The 8,500-nt window shown below is 40.9% G+C and overlaps 1 protein-coding gene across 1 annotated transcript in view; it reads left to right on the top strand.

The window, feature by feature from the left end:
• The first annotated feature begins 6,996 nt into the window (after window positions 1-6,996).
• Window positions 6,997-8,500, top strand: part of LOC110958600 (adenylate cyclase type 6-like) — a 36,745-nt gene continuing 35,241 nt past the window's right edge. Inside the window, exon 1 of the mRNA XM_051949133.1 lies at window positions 6,997-7,250. The gene's annotated coding sequence lies outside the window, so the exon portion shown is untranslated. The remainder of the gene's footprint in view (window positions 7,251-8,500) is intronic.

The raw sequence follows: 8,500 nt of genomic DNA, 5'->3' as shown, positions 1-8,500 counted from the left end.
ATATAATGGGATGTTATTCTGAGCCTATATCCGGATGAAATTTCATTATCTGGAGGAAAATGAAGCCTACAGTCTATATTGTTAGATATAAATATGCTGCTGCAGGAGTCAGTTTATTGAATGATGGCAGGCTGAGAGGTCCCGGTGTTTATTTTTTGCTTTTTGTTTGATTGGGATGCTGTTTTTAGAGGGTTTGTGTTCTCTGGATGAACTTGTCCAAAGCACTGAGGACTGGATGCAGATCTTCTCGGTTTTCACTGATCCAGCACTCTGGCCCCCCCTCACATCCTGTAAACGCCTTCCATTTACACAGAGGCCATCGACCGCCCCAGTCAGGTGTATTTTATATGCTGTCAGTGTCAGAAAGACAGGAGAAAGTCACCGAGGACACACAAAAGTGCAGCACCACACACTTTTGTGTCACATTTGAAGCAGCTTTGGTTAAAAAAAAACTGAAGAAAATTCTAATAAATTCTGATAAACTTCTGTTTGGTGACAATTAAGGACAAATTAATGTCCATGGGATACATCTTGCATATACACTTAAAAATTTAAACGCAACACTTTTGTTTTTGCTTCCATTTTTTATGAGATGAACTCAAAGATCTAAAACTTTTTCCACATACACAATATCACCATTTCTCTCAAATATTGTTCACAAATCTGTCTAAATCTGTGATAGTGAGCACTTCTCCTTTGCTGAGATAATCCATCCCACCTCACAGGTGTGCCATATCAAGATGCTGATTAGACACCATGATTAGTGCACAGGTGTGGCTTAGACTGCCCACAATTAAAGGACACTCTGAAAGGTGCAGTTCATTATGATCACGTCTTTACAAGTTCCATAACTATTTATTATGGAAACAACTACTTATTAAAGAAATATTTGGATATCACTAAAGTGTCAAGTAAATAACCGTCCCACCTTCTAATTAGCTAAACAATAATAAAATTTATTACAATATCTTTATAAATAATTTTCAATCTTACTCAACTGTATATATAATATTTTAGAAGAATCTTTCTGTAAAAATGTCATGTGGTGTTTGGTTATAGATGGTCATGTTGATTTTTTGGCCTGAAAACATCAAAAATGTCAACTACGATACAGAAAGTCCCACAATTATGTATTGACCCAGGGGGAAATTAAATGTGAATGCTTTGCTAAAAATCAAACATGTTCCTGACCGAGTAGCTTTAATTTCACTTCAGGGCTAGTATCACGTTCAGAATACATTTAACTGTGTTATTAGCCTACAGATGTAGTAAAGTAGATCTTTTTAATGGGGAGTTTTCTCTTTTGTGTGCTAAATCTCTCACTAATTTATATTTTTTTTCTCTTGGATTTCCCTCGGGATTAATAAAGTATCTATCTATCTATCTATCTGTCTGAACAAAACATATACTAAAACGTCTCTGTTTTCAAAATATACTGCACCAAATCTGGATGTAAGAGTCAAGATGACGCAAATAAGGAAAGATTTTTTTTTGGCAGTTGTACATCAAGACGACCATTAAGAGCATTTTGATCTGCAATAATCTACATTTGTTTTAAATATCAGCAATCTTTCTGCTGGTGTTAAATAGTCTTTATCTGACAAGGTTTTACTCACTAAAAAGTCCAGATTCTATATTATAGAGTCCAAAAGATTAACTGGACACAAGAAAACTTAGTCTCAGTATTTGCAGACTGAAGGTTTCAAAGTCACAGCATTTTGCTGTAGAAATAGTTTGCTTCTCATTAAATCCTGCTTCTATCAGATTTAATCTCATCTTAAAGGTAAGAAGAAACTCAGCAGATGAATATATGAAATTTCAAATAATTAGTGCAGACCTCAAACCTTATGAAGGAGATATGTGACCAACAGCACCCACTGCTGGGCAAACTCACATACAGAAAATATCAATATTATACAGTATTCTTACAATACACATTCCTGTGCAATATCAAAAAAATTTTAATTGATTAAAGTTGCATCATCCTAAAATAACTGCATTATTTTGAGGTTGAAGTGCACAGAAGTTAATTTTATATATATAGCTAACAATGAAACGGTCAATGTAACATAAGTGATAACACATTTAATCGTCAATCGTCAGCAGGATGATAAAAGAACCGGTGAACCTAGCAGCTCTCTCAGTTCAGACCTGCTCCTGTCTAATACTTCTGGATTCCTTCCTGCCTGAACAAGCCACACAGTAAGTGTGAAATTTCATTAAGATGGAAAGAATACAAGAACATCAGCAGATTACAGGACGGAGGCTGAAACAGCTGCAGCAGTGGTTGGAGATATCAGAGGAGCCATATAACCGATAACAGATGGTTTCTATTTACGCAACCTCACGTTAAAAAAAAACAGATGGTGGGTTGTTTCTGATTTTGGCACAAGGATTATGTGAGGAAACTAGCGATGGCTCAGAGAGTGTGAAGGACATTCAGCGACCACTGTGAGTGTCCAAAAACAATACACAGCACAGCAACGTACAGCTACAAACTTTACCAAAGAACATGAAAAGAAGCCGGATGAATGGTGGCAGAACATTCTTTGGGGCAGCTGAAACCAAGATATATTTGTTTGGCACAGATGGGGTGTTTAGCCCTGACCTGGCCAGGAACACCATAGCGGTGTGATTCACAGAGCTGTAACCCAGAGGTGGGAGTGTTATGATTTGATTTTATTTAAAATGAAATGATAGTAGATGGAGATGATAAATTGCTCATCATTGCCTTCTTGCAAAAGGGCCAAACCATTAACGGGGAGTACTATGTGTCAGAACTGTGGCAACCGAAAGAAGCAACCAAGGAAAAAAGGAGAGGAAAGCTTCAAACTGGAGTGCTAAAGTTATGTTAATGCTAATGCTAACCTGTCCACACAGTGCAGGTGGCAGAAGCAGCCAGACGTGGCCGTGGAAGGGAAAGCAAAGCTTGAACATTGACCAAGTGGGTGAGAACTCTGATTTTTCCTAACCAACTTCGACACTTTAAGTCTACACATGACACAATACTGTTTTTCTTTTGTGTATTTTGCTTTAATTTAACCACACTACAGTAGTGCAACATTGCAGCACATGCTATCACAGGCTGTTTGTGTTCATATTATGTTACAGTTTACATCCATCATGTGGAGGATTAAAGCAAAAACACACAGATGTTAATTACTTTCCGTTATTTTAAGTTACGAGTCAAATGTAGTCTCATTGTTTGTTCTTTTGTTCACACTCACCTTTCTTTGATTCTTTGCTCCAACTCACCATGCACAACTATATATGGGATTGGGCTGCCCAGCACTTCCTGAATTTATGGTACTGGTGATGTCAGAGTGACATGACTGGGCCAGACCAAGTGGAGGGTGTGTTCTTTTTTTGATGAATGTTTCTTTTGTATTAAAAGGAATCAATAAGGAGTGACTTCAAATGTTTACTTCTAAGGGAGACATTTAGAAATGCCGGTCAGTTTGTAGTGTGTATAGTGATGTTGTTTGCAGTTTTGTTAGCATCCCGTTATAAAGCAGTTCACCATGCTGCATGATGGTAGGGCTGAAATGATGAAGGTGTGAACTGAGCACCAAATACAAAATGTAGAACCTTTGCTCCTTGAAGAGACAGGTGAGGCTGTCCAGAGAAAAACTGTGATTATTTGAGCTGATGTTGAAATAGTTTTCCCTTGTAATTATTTTCTTGAATTGTTTAGTCATCGGGCTGCACTGTGGTTTGGTGCTTAGCGCTGTTGCCTTGCAGCTAAAAGATCCCCAGTTTGTGTTCTGGCCTTCCTGGGATCTTTCTACATGGAGTTTGTCTGTTCTCTCTGTGCATGTGTGGGTTTTCTCCTAGCCTAGCTGTGCTAGACAACCCACGGCAATGAATTTAATTCTCTGCCAGGGTCGACAACAAAAACGACAACAATCGTGGAGCTCCATTAGCACCGACTCTGAATAATCTTTCTGTTAACATGTCTGTAATATACTTGAGCTTCACCCATTGACTGTATAAATAAGGCTTCACCAAACTCCCGCATCCTCTGATTTCCGGCGCTCTAGGAACTACGTCAGCCTATTCATTGCGCTGATTGGTTGTATACCTACCCAATTGCTGCAGAGTGATTTGAAAGACAACCTTTTAGCCCGCCTCCCTCCCTGTCGAGAGTTCCTAGACCCTTGTGTCTTCAGATGGGTCTAGCGCGGCTAGGCTAGTTTTCTCCAGGTTCTCTGGCTTCCTCCCACAGCCCAAAATCCATCCATCCATCCATTTAATTGGTAACTCTAAATTGTCCAAAGGATGCCTTGTCCATTGTCCTGCCTTCACCCTAAGTCAGCTGGGATAGACTCCAACCCCCATGACCCTAATGAGGATTAAGCGCTGTATAGATGATGGATTTTAGGCAAAATATACAATGACATATTATCCCGATGTAATGGTTAATTTACGGAGCACAAACCAAGCAAATCTTAATTTAAGCACAATACAAAGTAATATAAAAAGATAATGTAATGAATTCAGGTATACAGTAACGATTAAAATTAACAACAGGCTATGTTGATCGTCTTTGATAATGTTTTGCTCTCAACATAACTTTAGTTTTTCCTTTGATTTGAAGTTTTTCGTTGTAATTAGCTCAAGGACATTCTAGTTATGTTCTTTCAGAATGATTTGCTTGCTGAGTATACCTCTTTATAAAAACAAAAACAAAATAGCTTAACAATGAAGAATTTAACACGCGTAATCTTTACGTGTCAGCAGGTATAAACTGGCCTGGAGGGCTATAAACTGGCTATAAGGGGGGGGGGGGGGGGGGGGGGGTGTTAATCTGGCCTCTTTACTGGCCTTCCCAGGATCTTTCTGCATGGAGTTTGCATGTTCTCCCTGTGCATGTGTAAGGTTTCTCCAGGTTGTCCAGCTTCTTCCCACAGTCTAAAAACATGCTGAGGTTAATGAGTAACTCTAAATTGTCCGTAGATGTGAATGTGAGTGTGATTGTTTTGTCTCTATGTATAGCCCTGTGATAAATTGGTGACCTGTCCAAGGTCCTGCCTTCACCCTAAGTTAGCTGGGATAGACGCCAACCCCCATGACCCCAGTGAGGATTAAGTGGTGTATAGATAAAGGACGGATGTTTAGTCACTTTGAGTTTCACAGGGATTAAGGAGATCTGTAAAATAAAATCCTGAACCACTGAAGTTAAAGGAGATAACAGTGAAAATAACACAAGAACAACCCTTTTCATGTGATGCTTTTTTTTAACATTGCAAATTATTTTTCTCTCTATCTTGACCTGTTATTTATGTCAAATAATTTTTACTTCCTTTTTGCTGAAGATACTAAGTTACTTTTTGAAGTGCAGCTGTTCTTCTGTCTCTGCAACACTTTATATTTTCTGCTTGGCATCAGTGAAGTTAATGTCATGTTAGCAGGACTGGGCTACAGTACAGTAAGCCTTTATCACACTGTAGAATATTAAACCAGGACTGTAGTTTGTATTAGCGATAAAAATCTACCGTTTAATTACCTGCTGTATTGTTTGATGTTCCTGGTGGGATCTGTTAGGGTGTGTAATTGTCTTAAAAGGTGCAAAGTCAACAGATTCTTCTGTGTCAACACCAGAGTTGCCTTTCTGGTTTACAGATTAAACCTAATCATGGGATTTTCTGCATACTCAATGGTTGTACAGCTGCTAAGCCACAAACTGTTTTTCTTCATTGTTTTGCTGGTAAAATGGCTAGTGTGTGTGAGTGTGTGCGTGAGAGAGAGGGTAAATACCAAACTGACTTCTTTACTAGAATGTAGTAGGACAATGGAAAAGAATCTCTTGTTGCACAGAAAGAATACAGCCCATGGATGTTTTACAGACAGCAAAGTTACTTATTTCAGTGAGTGGAGCAATTCCTATTGCTTCCTGCTTTTCTTCATACTTCTGCACAGAAACGGTTCAATAATGGAAATTGCATATAACTGAAATGCCTCAGTGTATGTCTTCAGTTAGCAGAGAGCTCTGCAACAACACAAATCAACTTTAAAGTATGGTGCTTGTTTTTCTTCTTCCTCCTATTGTAAATTGTGTGTTACAGTTACAGAGGAACATACAGTACATCGTGTGTCATGATAGATCAACAGGCAACCTTGATCATGGCTGTGTCCAGGTAGTTGCCACCCACAAGTAAATATAAATTACATAACAGAATAGGACGAGTTTCAAAATAGAAGTATTAATGTGAGGGATCAGAAACGTGTTGGATTAATGTCTGAGAGAAGCCGGTTGTTCAGGTTTTACTGAATTCAGGATTTTGAAGAAACATTAATAGACCTGCTGAACTTGCTGTCAACAGTTGATTGTGTGTCAAAATCTTTCCTTTGACTTTGATACTTTCAACGCCACACGGCGGCAGAGACGACGAGTGTTTCTTTAAACTGCTGTGCGCAATTACGCGCATGGCACAGCAGCGACAAACTTCATTAACATAAGACCCGACAGTCAGCCATCATCTGTGTTCCTTTTAATATCCAACAGATGAACTGCTTCACACTGACACCGGGTTTATACAACGAAAATATGTTAAAGCTTCTCTGGAGGACATTTTCGTTCAGATAATCCTCTCTTTACGCACAGACTTACATTTCAGTGCTTTAATCGCGGCGTGGAAGTGGAGTTAAAGAAGTGAAATTTTAGCAGCTCGATGTAAAAACACTGAAAACAATGTGCAGTACTTTCTGAATTCTAACTTTAGAAGACATTTGGAGCGATCGTATAACTCCTCGCCACTAGGTGGGGCTCCGACATGAGTTTGACGTTGTTCTCTGCCACTTGCCTGCTTCTTATCTGCATTCTGTGTTACAATCAGACGCTGTGGGCTGATGTGAGAGTGAGAAAAAAAAGTGGAAGAATAAACGGACAACATGCCAGCTGAAGGTGTAAATCACACACTCATTTTTAACACATGCGGGCAGAGACGCGCTGGTGTCGCCTCTAGGGGGACTCCTGTGTTCGCAAATGCAGCTTGTGTGCGTGTGCGCGGGCATGTGTTTGTAAGAGAGAGAGAGAGAGAGAGAGAGGCGTAGGGAATGTAGTACTGTGGCTCTGTCTGAAGAGAGAAGGTTGTCCTGCCAATATCGCAGTTTTTCTTCGCTTCCCAGGCGTCTCTCCACACGGACGGATCCGCATCTGAAGCGTGTCACGGCGGCTGCGTGGAGCCCGAACACCGTGGGGCTTAAACTGGAGCTCCACTGCAGCAGTTACTCCTATTGGATATCCAATGGTAAGTACGCTGCCCGTCTGCTGAGGCTTTCGCGCCGCTGTGTTGGGCAAACTGCTCTGCACAATGTTAATTTGTTACAGGCCGGTTGAATTAAAGCGCACTGAGAGAACACAGCAGCAGGGAGAGGGGGGAAAAACCGCCTAACAGCTGACTTGTCCTCCGGTGTTTTTGCTGTGATGGTGAAGTGTTCTGCAGGACACTAACATCGCTCCTTATGCAGGTAATTCATGTGCGCTTTCTTTTTTTGACGTGATCGCTACAATAACCAGTTTGGCGCACGGCGGTTCGCCAGTGTCTGGTCCTGTTTGGAGTCTAAACACAGAGAGGCTCATGTTGCAGGAGACAGGCCCCGGTGTGCGGCTCGTGTAGGACCCCGGTATCAGTGTACACGAGTCCTGTAAGCCGGACTGAGCCGCACATCCCTGTGATATCGGGGGGATCCGGTGCCAAGTTGCCTGACGGAATGTTTTACTCCTGATAAGTTGGCGGCGGTGAGTGTCGAGCTTTTTTTCTCCCAGCTCTCTGCAGCTCTACGGACTCCTGGTTGACTTCAGGCTGCTTGCACTGTCTCCATGTGAATTGTGCTTTAAGAGGCTACATTTAAAACGCACAGGGCTGTCGACTTCCCCTGTAGGCTACTTGGAGCGTCCTGTTATGTAATGCGCTTCGGCCGACTGCCCGCAACCAGACAGCCCGGGCCTACACGTGTAATTGCTATACATTTTATGTTTTTACAACCTCGAGCTTAGCAGTGATGGTTCCTGCCCAGTGTCATTATAACCCTATAATAAAATATACCCCAAAGCATCTCGTTGCTTTGCAGAGCAGGACGCTTGAATCAAACCGTGGCACACATTCACTCCATGATCTGTGGTGGTGGGCGCATGTATGCACAGATTGCGTTAGATAAGAACCACATGTCGCTGCCTCACCTGTCATAAACGTATCAAAGGTGAGAGGAGGTTATTCCTGCAGCCCACACACTCAAGTTGCTGCTCTTTACATGTTGATTTTTGCACTAGTTCGTGCTTGTTTTAACGCGCCTTTTATTAGATTATTTCAAAAAGAGGGAGTTTAATTCAATTGCAGCTACTGAAGAAATCTTTTTTCCAAGCAAAAACTGTTATTATTAGTGTTTTCCCTCCAAAACACAATCCATGCACCCCAGCTGTGTCCGAAGCTTTCAATTAGATTTTTTTGTTTGTGTGGTGGTTGTGCAACTCATATTACAAGCTGCTGTTGATTATAAA

This window comes from Acanthochromis polyacanthus, chromosome 6, assembly GCF_021347895.1.
Source record: "Acanthochromis polyacanthus isolate Apoly-LR-REF ecotype Palm Island chromosome 6, KAUST_Apoly_ChrSc, whole genome shotgun sequence".
Taxonomy (NCBI): domain Eukaryota; kingdom Metazoa; phylum Chordata; class Actinopteri; family Pomacentridae; genus Acanthochromis; species Acanthochromis polyacanthus.
This window is presented reverse-complemented; position numbering and strand designations above follow the sequence as displayed.